Here is a 16,340-nt window from a genome sequence, read left to right as displayed (position 1 = left end):
ATCTTCGTCAGTTTCCAATGGCTCTCCTGAAGATGACTGACATGTGCCCAGTTGAAATATCGTGCAATTAATTAAATGACAACTGGCTACAGGCCCGAAATTTGTTTGAACATTTATTTGTAAGTTACTCATGTTTGATATTTTTCTTAATACGAATTCTGTATATTAACTTTGTCTTCTTTGACGAAGCAAGTTCGATGAAATATATTTAGTTATTCGGCTTTAGGCACATGGTCATCAGTAACTTCACCATTATTGTAGCTTCCTGGCAGATTAAAACTGTGTGCAGGACCGAGACTCGAACTCCGGTTCGCTGAAGAGCTTCTGTGAAGTTAGGAAGGTAGGAGACGAGGCACTGGCAGAATTGAAGCTGTGAGGATGGGTTGTGAGTCATGCTTCGGTGGCTCAGTTGGTAGAGCACTTGCCCACAAAGGTCCCGATTTCGAGTCTCGGTCTGGCACACAGTTTTAATCTGGCAGGAAGTTTCTAGTCAGCGCACACTCCACTGTGGAGCGAAAATTTCATTCTGGAAATCACCATTGTTATTGGGAGGTGAAGGCATTGATTACGTCTTGCTGTCATTGTATGTTACAAAGGACCAGAATCTCTTTGAGATTTCTATCAGATTTCGAGACAGAGTTTCGTTGCGACAACCATTAAAAAACATTTCTCACTGAAATTCGCCCTAAATTTCGAACTTCTGTTAAACTTCGCCAAATTTGGGGTTTTGCGTTCTTTTAAATCTAGCATTCTTTTTTCACTTGCTTATCCGACAGTGTTCTGTCCTGGACTTTTTATTTACTTTACTTGATGGATCAGTACCCTCTCCAATTAATCTATTTGGTATCAACCTCTCAAATGCCGCTGATACTATTTCTCTGAATTTAAGCTGCATCTGGTCTATGCTTATGTAGTCAGATAGGTAGGAGTGGAGACTGTCTTTTATGAAGGTGTCAAAAGAATTTTTATCTGCTTTTCTAAATAAATATATTTTGCGTTTATGTTTGGTGGGTTTTGGCATCACGGTACTCAGTTTCACTACAACATTGTAGTCACTAGTCCCTGAATCTGTCATGCTCTCCCTATTTACTCAGGACTGTTTGCTGCTAAGGGGTAAATTACGTATTTTCAACCATTTACGTTTTGGATAGACTCCTGAACTACCTCTTGAAAATAATTTTCTGAGAATGTATTCAGTATGATTCCGGATGGCGTTTAATGCCTACCTCTGAGTTTAAACATTTATTTTCGCCAACATATCGAGGCTAGGTTGAAGTCACCACCAACTATAATTGTATGAGAGGTTTACCTATCTCAAATGGCACTGAAGTTGTCTTTGAACTGTTTGCACACTGTATACACATTATTTCATAGAGCAGCACTACACACACATGCAGCTGATGTCAGGACCACAGCAATGATGTCTGGTTTTCGTTTTGTGTACCACAACTTCCCATTTGATAGCCAGAAAATATGAGTCAGAATCACTCTATAATGATAGCGATGTTAAGCTCAGAGAGAGGATAAGGTGTTAGTATTACACACTCTGGAGGGCAATGGGATTAATGTTTTTACAGACAACAATAAAGAAGGAAAATGAAAGAAAAAGGAGAGAAAAAAAACATAGTGTGAAACTGTTACACGAAATCACGAAATCATTATTATTTATCTGTGTTATAATTTTTTATCAAGCCCCAACTCTATGTTATCTTCACAATACAATACTTCACTGCATAGAATATACTGCTTAACAACTACTTTTTAACTGACTTGAAATAAGTTGATTTTAGTAATCTCTTTAATCTTCTCAGGAAGTTTATTGCATAGTTTTTTTCCTTTGTAGACTATGCTGTATTGAGTTTTATGTTTATTTTTTGTTGGCAAATGTAATTTCAGCCTACATCTTGTTCCACAGTAAAACAGATATTTAAAATGAGCTCAACTACCGTTTTTGGTTATTATTCTTATGGCCCTTTTCTGTTGTTTGAAAACTACTGTTCTGTACCTCATGTACAGGGTGGTGCAACTACCGTCCCATTAAGAGGATTAGTCGAAGTTGTTTAGAAATAGGTGGCTTCCTTTTTTCTGAGCTTTCCAAGATATAGTCATTATATGTCATCAACATGTTAAGGCCTTTCGAATACTGTCATAAGAAAAGGCCTTTCTCTCTTATTTACATGTTAGTCATATGGGCACTGCATTCTTGACTATGAAGTTTTTTCCTGGGGAACAAACACACAAAATATGAACACAGTTTGAAAGCTATGTTCGTACTTTGAGTATTTCTTCCCTAGGAATGAATGTAATAGTATAGATTTTTTTAATGGTATTTCAATAAATGGCTTGTAGAGGCTCATTAATCCAAGGAAGGAATGGGAACCACATAAGCTCAGATAGTAAATAACGTTTTGGCACTGAGACACATCCAACCTGCTGTAATCACATGCTCCAGAAAGATTACTGTGGTACATCCAAAATCAGTCTTTCTCAGATTCAATGTTGCACCATATGCTTTGAAAGCATCTAATAATTGGTCCATTGTCTCATTATGCACAGCCCTTGATTCTACTCCAATTAATACATTGCTCACCACAGAGTCGCCTTCTTTCTAGTCGCCTTATTTCTCAAGTCTTTTGGGATTATTGTATTTAGGCCTTGTGTGAAAGGATCAGATGACATTCAATACAAACAGTATCTTTTGGGATTGGTAACACGGGCCAAATCAGATCAAGGCCAACAATTATTGGCATGCTGGATGTAACTCTATCTGCCAGTAGGTGTTTCAGAGACCTACTAAAGCAAGTACCTTTACTCCATATTACATTGTAATAATCCATCACTGATCTCTGGTTGGTCAGTATCCACCTCCAAAATTGTATTTATTTATCAGGACTTGAGAACCAATAGTATAGAATTGTCCCTCTTTAGTACACAGAGGGGTGGACTGTGATAAGAAAAGGTGGCTGGTTCAACCACAGCTTGTGCATTAACAGGCCAATTGTCCTCTTCACCTCATTCTTTGCAAGCCAGAGGGAAGGGATATGGATGAAGCTAGACTTTCTGCTCTCTTTGACCTCAAATTGGTAAACCAAATTAGTGGTCATGTATAAATTTCAGAAAATACCTCCCAGAGGGAGTTAAGTGTGCCTTACGAATTCCAAAACTTATGTAACCTACATAACTGACGTTGTCACCAGTCATGTATCTATCACAGAACTGCGCTCAGTACTTTTCAGCTTCAATGATCATGCCTTAGAACTGATAATAAATCCTAGTAAACTGTTTCCATTCACACATTCCTCCTCCAAACAGTCATCAAGTCTCAATCACATATGCTACCTCCCACCTTCGCTTTTCTTCTGGGGAGGTAACCACGGAAATACATTTTCTCACAAACACACCTCAAATCCAATTCCATTTTTCGGTGACACTTGAATTCCAGTGCCCAGAATATATTGCAAATTCTGAGAGCTAATATTTAAATTTAGGAATAATTAGCCACCTACATCCCAGCCCTCTATAGCACCGCTCACATCTCAAATTCTATATACAGAGATACAGGTTCCACTTCATTCGGAGCGGCATTACCTTAGCTCAATTTTAAGTTTCTAGTATTATCACCTAACCCTTCTTTTACATTGTGTCTGTGACCAGCATTCACACTCTTTAATTCCTGTCGACAAAACATAATTTCGCGCTCTTTCTCCTCTCTCAACACACTGTCCAGTACTAAGCATCCATTACTAAACCTGTTTTGTGGGGCCAGTAATCTTTTCATGAATACTATATCCAATGTGGACCACTCTGCCATAGGTAATGTCATGGTTGCCAACCTACCCACTCAAAAAAGTAACATCCAAATAAGGGATGGTTCCTCTCCTGCTTAAGAGAGTTACTTGCTTCGTTGCCTCCATCATAACCAGGTTCTTGAAATAAAGACTGAAATGACTTTATATTGTTCATAGTACTTCCTATAATGAATATTTCTACCAGTAAATGGTGAGAACGTTTTGTCAAACAAATCCTTATCAGTTCAAGGGGATCATTGTACCATCTCTTTAAATTAGAGAATGGGATTTTGAGAGCTGTGTCACTACACGTTTTCATCAACGGAATATCAGGCTTAACCTGGAACAGAATTCTCTTATGAATGCCTTTCTAAAATTGCAGTAAGTCTCACAGTCCTGCATCAAAATACGTACATTTGCCGCTGCCTCATTTCTAATGTGGTCAGAGACAAAACTGATTTTGAGTGTTGAGCTCCAAGATAATGGTAATGTTCCGTCAAACTGATCAGTGTGGACGGAATTGTGGAATCTGGGAAGAGACTATAGACTACCTCTGTAACGCACTGAAATGTTTCCTGTTTCCCTACTTCACAAACTCGATCACTAAACCAATATCACTTGCCTTATTGTGCACTGGTCCATCACAGGATCAGCATAGTCTTTCCTGTAATTCTCTTAACTCTTCTGAATCACATGGTCTTTTTTTATGCTCGTCGTTATTCCCATAGCTTGCATCAACCATTTTCTCTGGCATTGCTTGATAATCCACTGCCATCCGATGGAGTTTATGTAATGCTTCTCAGTTCCCAGGATTTATTTCAACTTCATTCTGTTTAAATCAGAACAGAAATCACACTTCATTGGTTTCAGTCACCCCAACTGGACGGGTTCGCTCTGAGGACTTCTACGCTATTCGAGACTTTATTCACTTTCAGGCCTAGGACATGATCATGCTCCTGCAGAGCTTCTATTTCCTCTTTGATTACTGCTGAGATGATATTTTTACATTTTATCTGGATCAAACGAGAAAGCCCTAGTGCATTAACAAGACTATGTTCCAGTTCCATCAGCTCTCAAGTCGCTCCATTACTTTGAATTGATTTCCTGTTGCGTCTGTCAGTATCTCACCTACATACTTCCTCCCGCCATAGATCGATTGACTGCACACCTCTCTTGATGTCATTTATTTCTCGTCTTATATCTTCCGTGATACCACTGGCTGCAGTTATAAAATCATCCAGTATGGCATTCTGGATGTCTATACTAACCTTTTGCTCCTCTACCTTCTTTCCAGTGCTCACTTTGGTTGCTTTTCACTTTTATCTTTTTCTTTCAATGTTCGTAATGCCTACATTGTTTATCTATATACGCTTTTTGCTATTTAAATTACTGCATTTGCTCTTTTTATTTCTACATTGTTAATGCTTGGAGTACACTGGAGTCGAAAGCCTTGCGGATCAGTTCTGGTTTCACAAGACTTTCTTCTGAATGATGAGAGGTCTTTGGTCTTTGTCGCTAACTCCCGTAGTTCCGTATTTGCCATCAAAGCTAATACACATCGTCCAGTGCCAAATGTGAGTGGGCAAACACTTGTCCGGTTCCGCTAATTCTCAGTAAGCACAATTAATACTGACTAAGCTTTTAGTTCGTGAGTAGATTGCTATGTACCACTCCACGGAAGAATTATCGTACTCTTTGTTTGATAACAAAATTCTACCTGCAGTCTGCACTCGCATAAAATCGACATGCAGGTTTACCAAATTCCTCCAAAAGACAAAAGAATAACACATATCAAACAACAAACAGAATAAAGCCATGGAACAATACAGTACAATCAACAGACAAAAAACAATTACTCCTGTAGAAAGAAGAGAAAATGTTTACACATTTACATTTTATACATGTACTACAGTCTGACTACCAGAAATGAAAGATTAATGCAATACTGAATCACATCACACGCCACCACTTAAAATAAGTACACTCATTTCCAGATTTGAAAGCCTTTGCTATCAGCTGTTGTGAACAAAAAATTATTCCTATCTGCTATGGCTCAGTTATAAGTAACTTCAGAATCTTTCAACGTTATTCTTTACTGTACTATATCGTTCGACTGTTGAGTTTTACGGAGTCTCCTCTTTCACCATATTAAATAGATTTGGGATCGATTGCTGAGGCAGCCCTGACAATCGTAATAAGGTATCTGACTTCCGTCTAAACTCATTGAAGTGGAAATATCGCTCACCATATGTGCAAGGGTTGTAATGAATTGTAGTAGAATTAAAGATAAAAGTATGCAACGGAAATGTATATGATCTCGTACAACCATAAGTTGATGATTGGTTTTGTTGGGATTCATGTATGAATGTAGTGCATCCCTCGTATGGTTCTGAAATGAGGATATCTTTCAGGGGGTGATTGAATGCTATTTCCCATAGAAATAAGCTATTCATTGCATAAAACTTACGTTTCACGTAAAATAAACGATATCAGGGATAAATCTTAGGTCACTGTGGTCGCTTGTACGCAAAGTCAGACATCGATTAAATTAATTAAATGAATCAGCAAGAACACCTCTCGATGGAACATGGGATAAGAAGTCATTCACACCAGGGGGAAGAAAGCTCCAAGTTTAGAATGCCCATGAAGAAATTAATTACTCCAATGACATTTGTTCAAGGGAAGTATTGCAGCGCATGTGGGTGTTCATAACTAGTATCATGCCATTGGTTAGAGGCTATGAATGGATAAAGGAAACAAGACCAACTCACAGTAAAATTCATTACAAGAGTTTGGTATATTGACATGGACATTCATTATGCTCTTAGAATCGAGTTTCTTTGGTAAAAGGGGTTATTGGTTGTAAAAACTACGCTTGTCGCCATGTAGTATCCAGCACCACACAAAGGGTGGGCGTGATTCTAACAAATGTTTGCTTCGAGAACGAATACGGACGTCAAAATTACATATGGGGCCATCATTCAGGGAGGACACTATGTTCACTCCACTACTAAAATTTGTTATCATTAATAATTTCACTCAGTTAACACTCAACTACACTAAGAGCACTGGATAGTTAAGGCAAGTCACGTAATGAGAAACTTATCAACTGACAGCGTGTTACGACCGCATGGATAGATACTGTGGAAGAACACACCATGAACACAAGATACTGAGTTGCACATCAGTCTACTGGTATCCATACTGGAATATTACTGAAAAAGCATAACTGACCACTGCCTGAAAATGTTGATAGTTTCAAACCTAATAATACCCCTACTTATACAATGAAACCTCACTTATACCAAGATGGTATTATAGGGGAACAACCGTACTCACACGTCGTGGTCTGCGGGAAGAGTGCCTCCGAAAAACCAGCCCCTGCTCGTCCGTTGTGGACAGTGCCTCGACTTTTTTACAAGGGGAGGGGATGGCACCGGACACCTAGAAAAACCCGGAAAACTCACATTTCGCAGCATGATGTTTTACTGGGCACACCAAAAGAGAGGGAGGGCTCATTATTTAGTAGTCATAATTCTACTGGAAATCTCTGCATCTCGAACTGAGGGGGAAGGAATGTAAGTTGGAAGGTTGACATGACTACTTCTGAGGGAAAGAAACTTCTCTGATCTACTCAGACCATTCGAAAACGCACGACCGTGATTCCATATCATGCTGACAAAGAAACCAGGACTTGGTTATGGAAAAGGAAGAGGCTGCTGAACTCAAATGAAAAATGAAACAAAACGCTCCATTGCATTTTTCTCCTAAGAATCAGCATATTTTAATGATATGTTACTGAAAGCAACAAAATCGTATTATTAACAACTTATGTGGGTGAAAGACGTACGTTGTCCTAATGTGCCACCCTTAGAAACTCCTGTATTAATGTACTTCAATTATGGTAAGTGTTTCACTATTGAGGCAAGTGTTATCTATAGCTCTTTTCACTCTGCTAAATGCGATCGGAACCGGCCATTACCCACGCCTCTTCGTGTAATGATTATCATATAGTTACTTGATTCTTATAGTGAACAGTATCAAAAACCTCAGAAGGATTTAAAAATTCGCCTGTGCCGCACTCACCTTTTCAAAACTAATTTTGTGATTTCTACTATGGCTGATTCTGTAGTTCTTCTACTTTGGAAATGTGATTCACTTACAAGATTCTATTTATTCATGCAATTTACTAATCTGTTTTTGATAAACGATTCTAAAAACTTTAAGAATCATGACAGAGGGGAAACTGGCTGTCCGTTTTTTATGTCCTTTGCATATCCGCCTAAGAACTACCACTTCGCATTCCAGTCATAAAGTGGTACCTGAAAACTATTAAGTACTTGGATTGTTCCGTTGTAATACAATTTTACACCTTAAATAGAAGGAGTAAATAAATTTTATACTATCATTAAAAATCTTTCTTATAAATTATGAAGACAAACCGATAGTTTCAGAACTGGAAACATAACAATTGTTCGTGACAGGTTACTAAAACTGACAACACCAAGCTATTTAGAATTATAAAGAAATTTCAAGCCACTGACGACGCTTTTACGAATAGGAAGCCTCATGGTAATATAGGTTACACAAGACTCAATAGAGTAAGTGTATGAATGATTAGATAGAATAGTTTATATATTAACAAGAGAGACAAAGAAGTTAAAGTTTTAATTAAGTATTTCATTTCTTTTGTGATAGGTTCTATGCGGTGCCTGTATATGCCACATGTCTTTTGTAACATTACACCATTGAATCCAACGTGACCAATTTAATACTATAATGATTGACTTGATCGAATGTTTTCAACTAAAACAAACTATGTATATTACAGTCAATTTTAAGACAAACTCTATCATATCAGTATTTAATTCTCTGCTTTCCTGTGCCATTGTGAAATAGTATGCACAAAGGCTTCCTTTCAATGGCCGACAACAACTGTAATTAAAGCAGAGAATCATAATAAGAAGTCAGTATCGTAAAACTAATTATATGTGGCGATAGCTCAATAAGCGAGTTATAATTAGTGTACCTCTCGATTCTCCGTTTTAGAGCAAAGGCAGCACTTTTGGTTTTTAAAAACTGAGGAATTCTTACTTTCATTCTCATAAAAATAATAACTGGTAGGGTATAACGTTACAAATTCTTTTACGGGGTTTGAAAGCTGAAATACTTCGAAAATACCACATATTCTTTGATAGCACCAAAAATAAATGGGAGCATTGTAGGTCAGAATTTGAAATCACTTAATGTGAAGTTCACCACATATTCAGAAGTCGTAACAATTGCCTGCACATGAAAGATCCATCATCTTGTACCATTACTTCCTTAAAGTGAAGGAATGGTATTTCAATAACATAGGAGAAAACAGAGTAAGGGAAAATCAAACTAAATTACTGAAGATAATATTTATTGAAACAAATGCTGATTTGTTTTTAAGAGAAGAAAACCACTCTGCATTCGTCGCATATTTTTTTTCTCTTGCTACTCGTTACCGCTGAGTGACCAGGTTGTTTCCTGTATATTAGAGTCTGTGATATTCGTTGTGTGGAGTATTCGTGTTTTTCTACTAGAATATCATCTTCGTGCTCTGTATCCGGCTATAATACCAGTTGATGTGAATCTTCTGTCGTTTATAGCCGTATGTATCAGTCCATTTATGTTTCTAAAGAGACGTAATATCACCAATAACTAAATTGTATTATATAAAATGTAAACTGCCGTATCAAATAAAAATTCTGTCTTTTAGTCATAGTTTTTGATAACTTTTAGCCGTTGGAAAAAGCTCGACATGTGATGTGTTCTTTTTTGGAAAACATATAATGGATACCCCTTACAAAACTTCTAGAGTTGTTTCTGAGGCCTGAGTCTCTGAAGAGTGAGAAAAATGGAATGTTGCAGAAATGCAATAGAATGACGCAAAGGAACAAAAGGCCATCTAACAACAGGTCATTCAGGGAACTTTTGAGGAGTGAAATTGCTCTATGCTGCTCAGAAAGAACTGTTGTCATATTTTATGGGGCTATAAACGTTAAAAGGGCTTGGTTGCCTAGTAATCTTTAGCTTTCTAACAGAGCAGTTATGAATACTTTCTTGTAAATAAGCTGATGTGGTAAAAAAGTCGGAAAAGGGCCATGTGGAAGACGCAGACCAAGCAAATGCATCTCCAGGACTATAAAGAAGGATTAACAATACGATGTCGCCACTGAAGATTCTTCACAAATAAAAGAAGAGAAACGAGTATGAAAGAAAACAAACGGCCCTTCATTTAGTTTGAAAGACGGAGTATACCTCCATGAAAGCTGGTAAGAGCTTAACATGCATTTAAAGTTAATTACATTTTAAGCCATTTTTATAACTTAGTAGTGATGTAACTCTTAAAAGGCAAACATACACGTCGATTTACAGTCTCAAGATATAAAACAATTTCAAAATAGAATACTGCTGCAAATATACGTGCAAAATACATTTTATTATTGATTTAGAATACTCACACTATAAAACGTGTTTCTAGACTCCGAACTGTAGGCACTGTACTGTCTGCACTTTGACTTGAGGACAGCAGTTCGGTTGTCTTTGGAGCCACAAAGAATGTCAGACACGCTGACATATTGTTTTCTGAGATGAGATCAGGTTGTGCCATGGTCACATCACGGTCTTCTCTCGCCGAGTATCCCTACGGATCTCAATGATACTAATACGTACTAATGTGCCCAAACAGTTCTCGCAGAGACAACAGAACTACTTGTTAAGCTCTATTTTCTGTCTATTTAATGTTATTTTGTTGTAATATTTCACTTGCTGTTATGCTGCAGCCGTCCGAAGTGGCCGTGCGGTTCTAGGCGCTGCAGTCTGGAACCGCGAGACCGCTACGGTCGCAGCTTCGAATCCTGCCTCGGGCATGGATGTGTGTGATGTCCTTAGGTTAGTTAGGTTTAACTAGTTCTAAGTTCTAGGGGACTAATGACCTCAGAAGTTGAGTCCCATAGTGCTCAGAGCCATTTGAACCATTTTTTGTTATGCTGCAAGATGATATTTGTGAACATGCAAGCATACGTAGCATCTAAGAGGCTCTGCAAAGTACTGGCACCATTTATTTGTAGAGTAAATAGGCTTACATCCGTTTTGATGCGTAGAATTAAGATCCTTTCGACTGTAGAAAAACAATACCTCCAGGGGATTAATTAACTGTGCAGATGCTCAAAAGGTTTTCAGAAGACTCTTCAGAAGACTGTTGGGATGATATGCCGCGTCGCATGACAAAAACGTGAGGTAATAACATAGGTTTTATATAGCTAAATATGATTAAATGATCTTTGCAATTCTGTACACTAAAGACATGATTTGATGCCATGGCTGTTATGTGGCAACAAATTATTGAGGTTGTATAGCAGGAACAAGCGAACAGCTCTTTGTTCACTTTTTTATAAAAATACCGTTACTGGTTTCGAACTGATGATATCTGTCACCGTCAAACACCTCGCATCCTTCAGTCAAAACATATGTTATGTTGCCTTACACGTGATTTGCTGTGAAATGTCCTCTTGGAACATTTGATTTTAGAATTTTTCGACGACGAATGAAAGTCAAGTTGTTGGTCCGCGTTTTGACACACACACACACACACACACACACACACACACACAGGTGCGCTAGAGCGTTGTTTTTCACTATAATACACTTTTATTGGACGACAAAATAAATTGTCAATGCCACAGGGTTTTGACTTACGTGTTATGATGGTGGTGGTTGTTGGGATGTTTAAGGGAGAGTAAACAGCGAAGCTCATCAGTACCCCAGCGTGTTATGAGTCAAAACATGTGGTGTGCTGGTTGCTGATGTACAGCATCAACATTTTGTAATAAAATAATAATTTGTAATGGCATCACTTAGCCTGCATATTTCAATCAAATTTCAGCTATAGGGAGATAGCATGTAGCAGTCGGTATGTTTTTAGCAATGCTTTTATGAGATACCATCTGTAGTGAGATTATTACTAGCTGATGTAAATAGGAGTGTGGTAGGTGCTTGGCATCCTTTGAAAGACTGTGCAGATTCTGGAGAATGAGTTGAGAAAATTCATATCGTTCGGCCTATTTGAAATTGACACCGCACTTATATTTTGCAAATATTGGGCTGAGCGAAAGATAACTACCGACTATCTCCGACTGCGGCATTTTTCGCCGGCGTCTGTGGAAGATTCCCTCCTGACTGTTGATTATAAGGCTGCTAATAGAGCCCCGACTGACGTCATTACGAGTTTATTCCGACTGATATTTGGCTGCTATTTATGTCACCGATTTCGCTGCTGGATCTGCGCCAGGCTTCTTATTGTAACTTATTTACAAACAAAGGTAACCAATATCTCCTAGTAACTACGAAACAAAAAACCGACTGCAGCCGATGCGAGTGTGCCAGATATCACTAGCCGAAAATTTGTTTCGCACGTTTTCATGTCTACGGGTTTGATAGGAAAAATGGCACGGACAGAAGTTAAACGAGAAAGGAGAACATGTGAAATGTGACTACGAAGATTACAGTCCTTTCTTAGGCGATAGTGACAATATGTTAATGTTAAACGTGTAAACGGCCTGCCTATGTCGTCCGTTCGCGTACCTGATTTACTCCCTCTAATAAGTAAAGAAGCTAGGAAATGTAAGGAGAAAAATTGCTGAACGACAAGATTACATAAAAAATACGGAGTAGGCCTAGACCATGTGTTAATTTGTTTAAAAATGTGCTGGACATAATAGTATGCCGTCACGCAATAGTCTGAAGCGCATGGGAAAGAAGTACCAGGCAGTGTCAGCGTGTGCGTGCGCGGCGACAGTAGGTGACAAAATGGACCGGCCGCCACGTCGCGTCGTACACTATTGCCGCCAGTGAAGAAATAATGTAAGTTTTATAATTCGTCAGTCTTTGGCTTGTGTGATTTGCTGACTGACGTAAAAATCTTATCATGAGTCAGGTCTGACAGTTTTAAAGAAAACTGTTGATAACTGAATATTTAAACTTAGAGAGGGAAGTACGTGACACAGCGAGTGTAATGTTATTGAAGAATACATCAATTGCATTTTCCTGTATTTGCTAGTTTCATTCGTACTTGATATACATCTACATCAATACTCTAAAATTCACACTTAAATGCCTGACAGGGGGTTTATCGAACCTTTTTCAGACTATTTCTCTACCGTTCCACTCTCTAACAGCACGTGGGACGAAGGCTTACGAGCTCTAATTTCTCTTACAATGATCATTTCTCCCTAATCAGGGTGCAGACAATAAAGTATTTTCGTACTTAGAGGAGAAAGTTGGCGAGTGAAATTTCGTGAAGGTATCTTGCCGCAACGAAAAATGATTGCCACTCCAACTCTCTCCTCTATTTAGCGATAATGCAAAATGAGCTGTCTTCTTTGGACTTTTTCGATGTCTTCCACAATCCTATCTGCTAAGGATCCCATACTAGACACAAGTACTCTAGCAGTAAAAGCGTAGCGTATGCAATTTATTTGGTAGCCCTGTTGCAGCTACCAAATTTACTACCGATAAAACACAGCCTTTGATTTGCCTTTCCACAACATTATCTATCTGATCGATCCATTTTAAGTTGTTCATAATTGTAAATCCTCGGCATTTTGCTGAACTGACAGCTTTAGAATTGTGTGATTTATCGTGTATCGGATGTAATGAATTACTTTTAGTGCTCATGTAGATGACTTAACACCACTGATTGTTTAAAGTCAATGGCAACTTTTTGCATCATATAGATATCTTACCTAAATTGCAAGTTGTTTTGATCTCCTGATGACTTTAAGAGACTTTAAATGACAGCATCATCTGAAAAAAATTAACATGACTGCTCAGGTTCTCCCCCAAATCGTTAATACAGATTAGAAAAAGCAGAGGGCCTATTACACACCCTTAGGGAAAGCCAGATACGTATCATCATGGCTGTCCGTCGATTACTACGTTCTGGGACCTTTCTGACAGGAAATCAAAAATCCAGTCGCACAACTGAGGCGATGCACCATGGGCCCGCATTTTGAGGAATGATGTTGGAAGCCTAAATGACGTGCTGAGAAAGTTGTTCTCGTAAGCGCATTGGTATGTGCAAGACCATGTATGTAACGTTCGACATGTGTATGTGTGGGAACATGTCTGTCCCCAAATAACACGAACAATCATTTTTAAATGTGGCACCAGTATCATACATTTGATGATAGGCTAAGGTTGAAACCCGCCAATAATGTAATTTATATGCGTGCTTCACTGAAGAAATAAAACTGACAGCTTACGGTTGTTAAAATGGTTCCGTAGTTTAGACGGTATCAAAACCCTTCTAGATATCTAGAAATATGAAATCAATGTGAGATCCCCTGTCGATAGCACTAATTTTTTTCATGTGGTCAGTATTCTGACTCATTTGATGCGACCCTTTACGAATTCCTCTCCTGTGCCAACGTATTCATCTTAGAGTAGCATTTTCAGCCTATGTCCTCAATTATTTGCTGGACGTACTCCAGTCTCTGTTTTCCTCTACAATGTTTACCTCTACAGCTCCCTCAGAACCATGGAAATTATTCCCTGATGGCTTTACTGATCCTATCCTCCTCTACCTTCTTCTTGTTAGTGTTTTCCTTATATTGTTTTCCTTCCAGATTCTGCGGAGAACCTCCTCTTTCCTTACCTTATCAGTCCACCTAATTTTCAAAATCTCAAATGCTTCGATTTCTTCTTTTCCGGTTTTCTCACAGTCCTTATTTCACTTTCATACTGTGCTGTCCTCCAAACGTACACTCTCAGAAATTTCTTCCTCAAATTAAGGTCTATGTTTGATACTAACAGACTTCTCTTGGCAAAGAATGCCCTTTTTGCCAGTGCTAGTCTTTTTATGCCTCCCTTGCTCCGTCTGTCATAGGTTATTTTTGTGCCTATGTAGCAGAACTTCTGCATCTACTTCGTGATCACCAATCCTGATGTTTAGTTGCTCATTATTCTCATTTCTGCTACTTCTCACTACCTCCGTATTTCTTCGATTAACTCTCAATGCGTATTTTGTACTCATTAGACGGTTCATTTCATTCAGCAGATCCTGTAATTCTTCTTCACTTTCACTGAGGATGGTCATGTGATCAGCTATTCTTATCGTTGATATCCTTTCACCTTGAATTTTAATTCCACTCTTAAACCTTTCTCTTATTCCAGTTATTGCTTCTTCGACGTATAATTGAACAGTAGGAGAGAAAGACTACATCCTTGTCTTACACCGTTTTTGTCCAAGCACTTTGTTCTTGTTCTTCTACTCTTATTGTTCCCTCTTGAGCCTTGTACATATTGTATATTACCCGTATTTCGCTATAGCTTACCCCATTTTTCTCAGAATTTCGAACATTTTTAACGATTTTACACTGTCGAACGTTTTCCAAGGTCGACAAATCCTATGAACGTGTCTTTATTTTTCTATTTGCTCCATTATCAACCGCAATTTCAGAATTGCCTCTCTCGGGTCTTTCCCTTTCCTAAAGCCAAACTGATCGTCATCTAACACAATCTAAATTTTTTTTATTCTTCTGTAGATTATTCTTGTCAACACTTTGGATGCATGAGCTAAGCTGACAGTGCGGTACTTCTCATTCTTGTTGGCTCTTGAAATCTTCGGAATTGTGTGGATGATATTTGTCCCAAGGTCAGATGGTATATCACCGGACTCATACATTCCACGCGCCCACGTGAGAAGCCGTTTTGTAGCCACTTCCCCCAATGATTTTAGAAATTCTCGTGGAATATTGTGTATCCCTTCTGCTTTATTCGATCTTAAATCTTCCAAAAGCTCTTTTAAATTCTGATTATAGCACAGGATCCCCCATTTCTTCTATAGAGAATTCCGTTTCTTCTTTTGTCATACCATCAGACAAGACGGTGCTTTCAGTTTCAGAAAAGGTTGTTGTGCCTTTCCTATATGCTGAGTTAGTCCTGACAATTATTTTGTTTTCGCTTTCATCACGTTTTTCATGCAGCCATTTAGCCCTAGCTTCCTTGCACTTTCTGTTTATTTCATCCCAAGTGACTTGTATTTTTGTATTCCAGAATTTCCTTGAACATTTTTTTTACTCCCTTCTTTCATCGATCAGCAGAAGTATGCCCTTTTTAGAGCTGTCCATTTTTGTTCAATTGAACTGTCTACTGAACTGTTCCTTATCGTCTTCCTATAGCTTCACAGAATCTGAAGCGTACCTCTTCATTCCTAAGTAAATCCGTATCCCAATTCTTTGCGCATTTATTCTTCCTGAGTAGTCTGTTAAACTTCAGCCTGCTCTTCATTACTTCTACATTGTAACTTGAATCTACACTCCTGGAAATTGAAATAAGAACACCGTGAATTCATTGTCCCAGGAAGGGGAAACTTTATTGACACATTCCTGGGGTCAGATACATCACATGATCACACTGACAGAACCACAGGCACATAGACACAGGCAACAGAGCATGCACAATGTCGGCACTAGTACAGTGTATATCCACCTTTCGCAGCAATGCAGGCTGCTATTCTCCCAT

Source organism: Schistocerca americana, chromosome 1, assembly GCF_021461395.2.
Source record: "Schistocerca americana isolate TAMUIC-IGC-003095 chromosome 1, iqSchAmer2.1, whole genome shotgun sequence".
NCBI classification, from domain to species: domain Eukaryota; kingdom Metazoa; phylum Arthropoda; class Insecta; order Orthoptera; family Acrididae; genus Schistocerca; species Schistocerca americana.
This window is presented reverse-complemented; position numbering follows the sequence as displayed.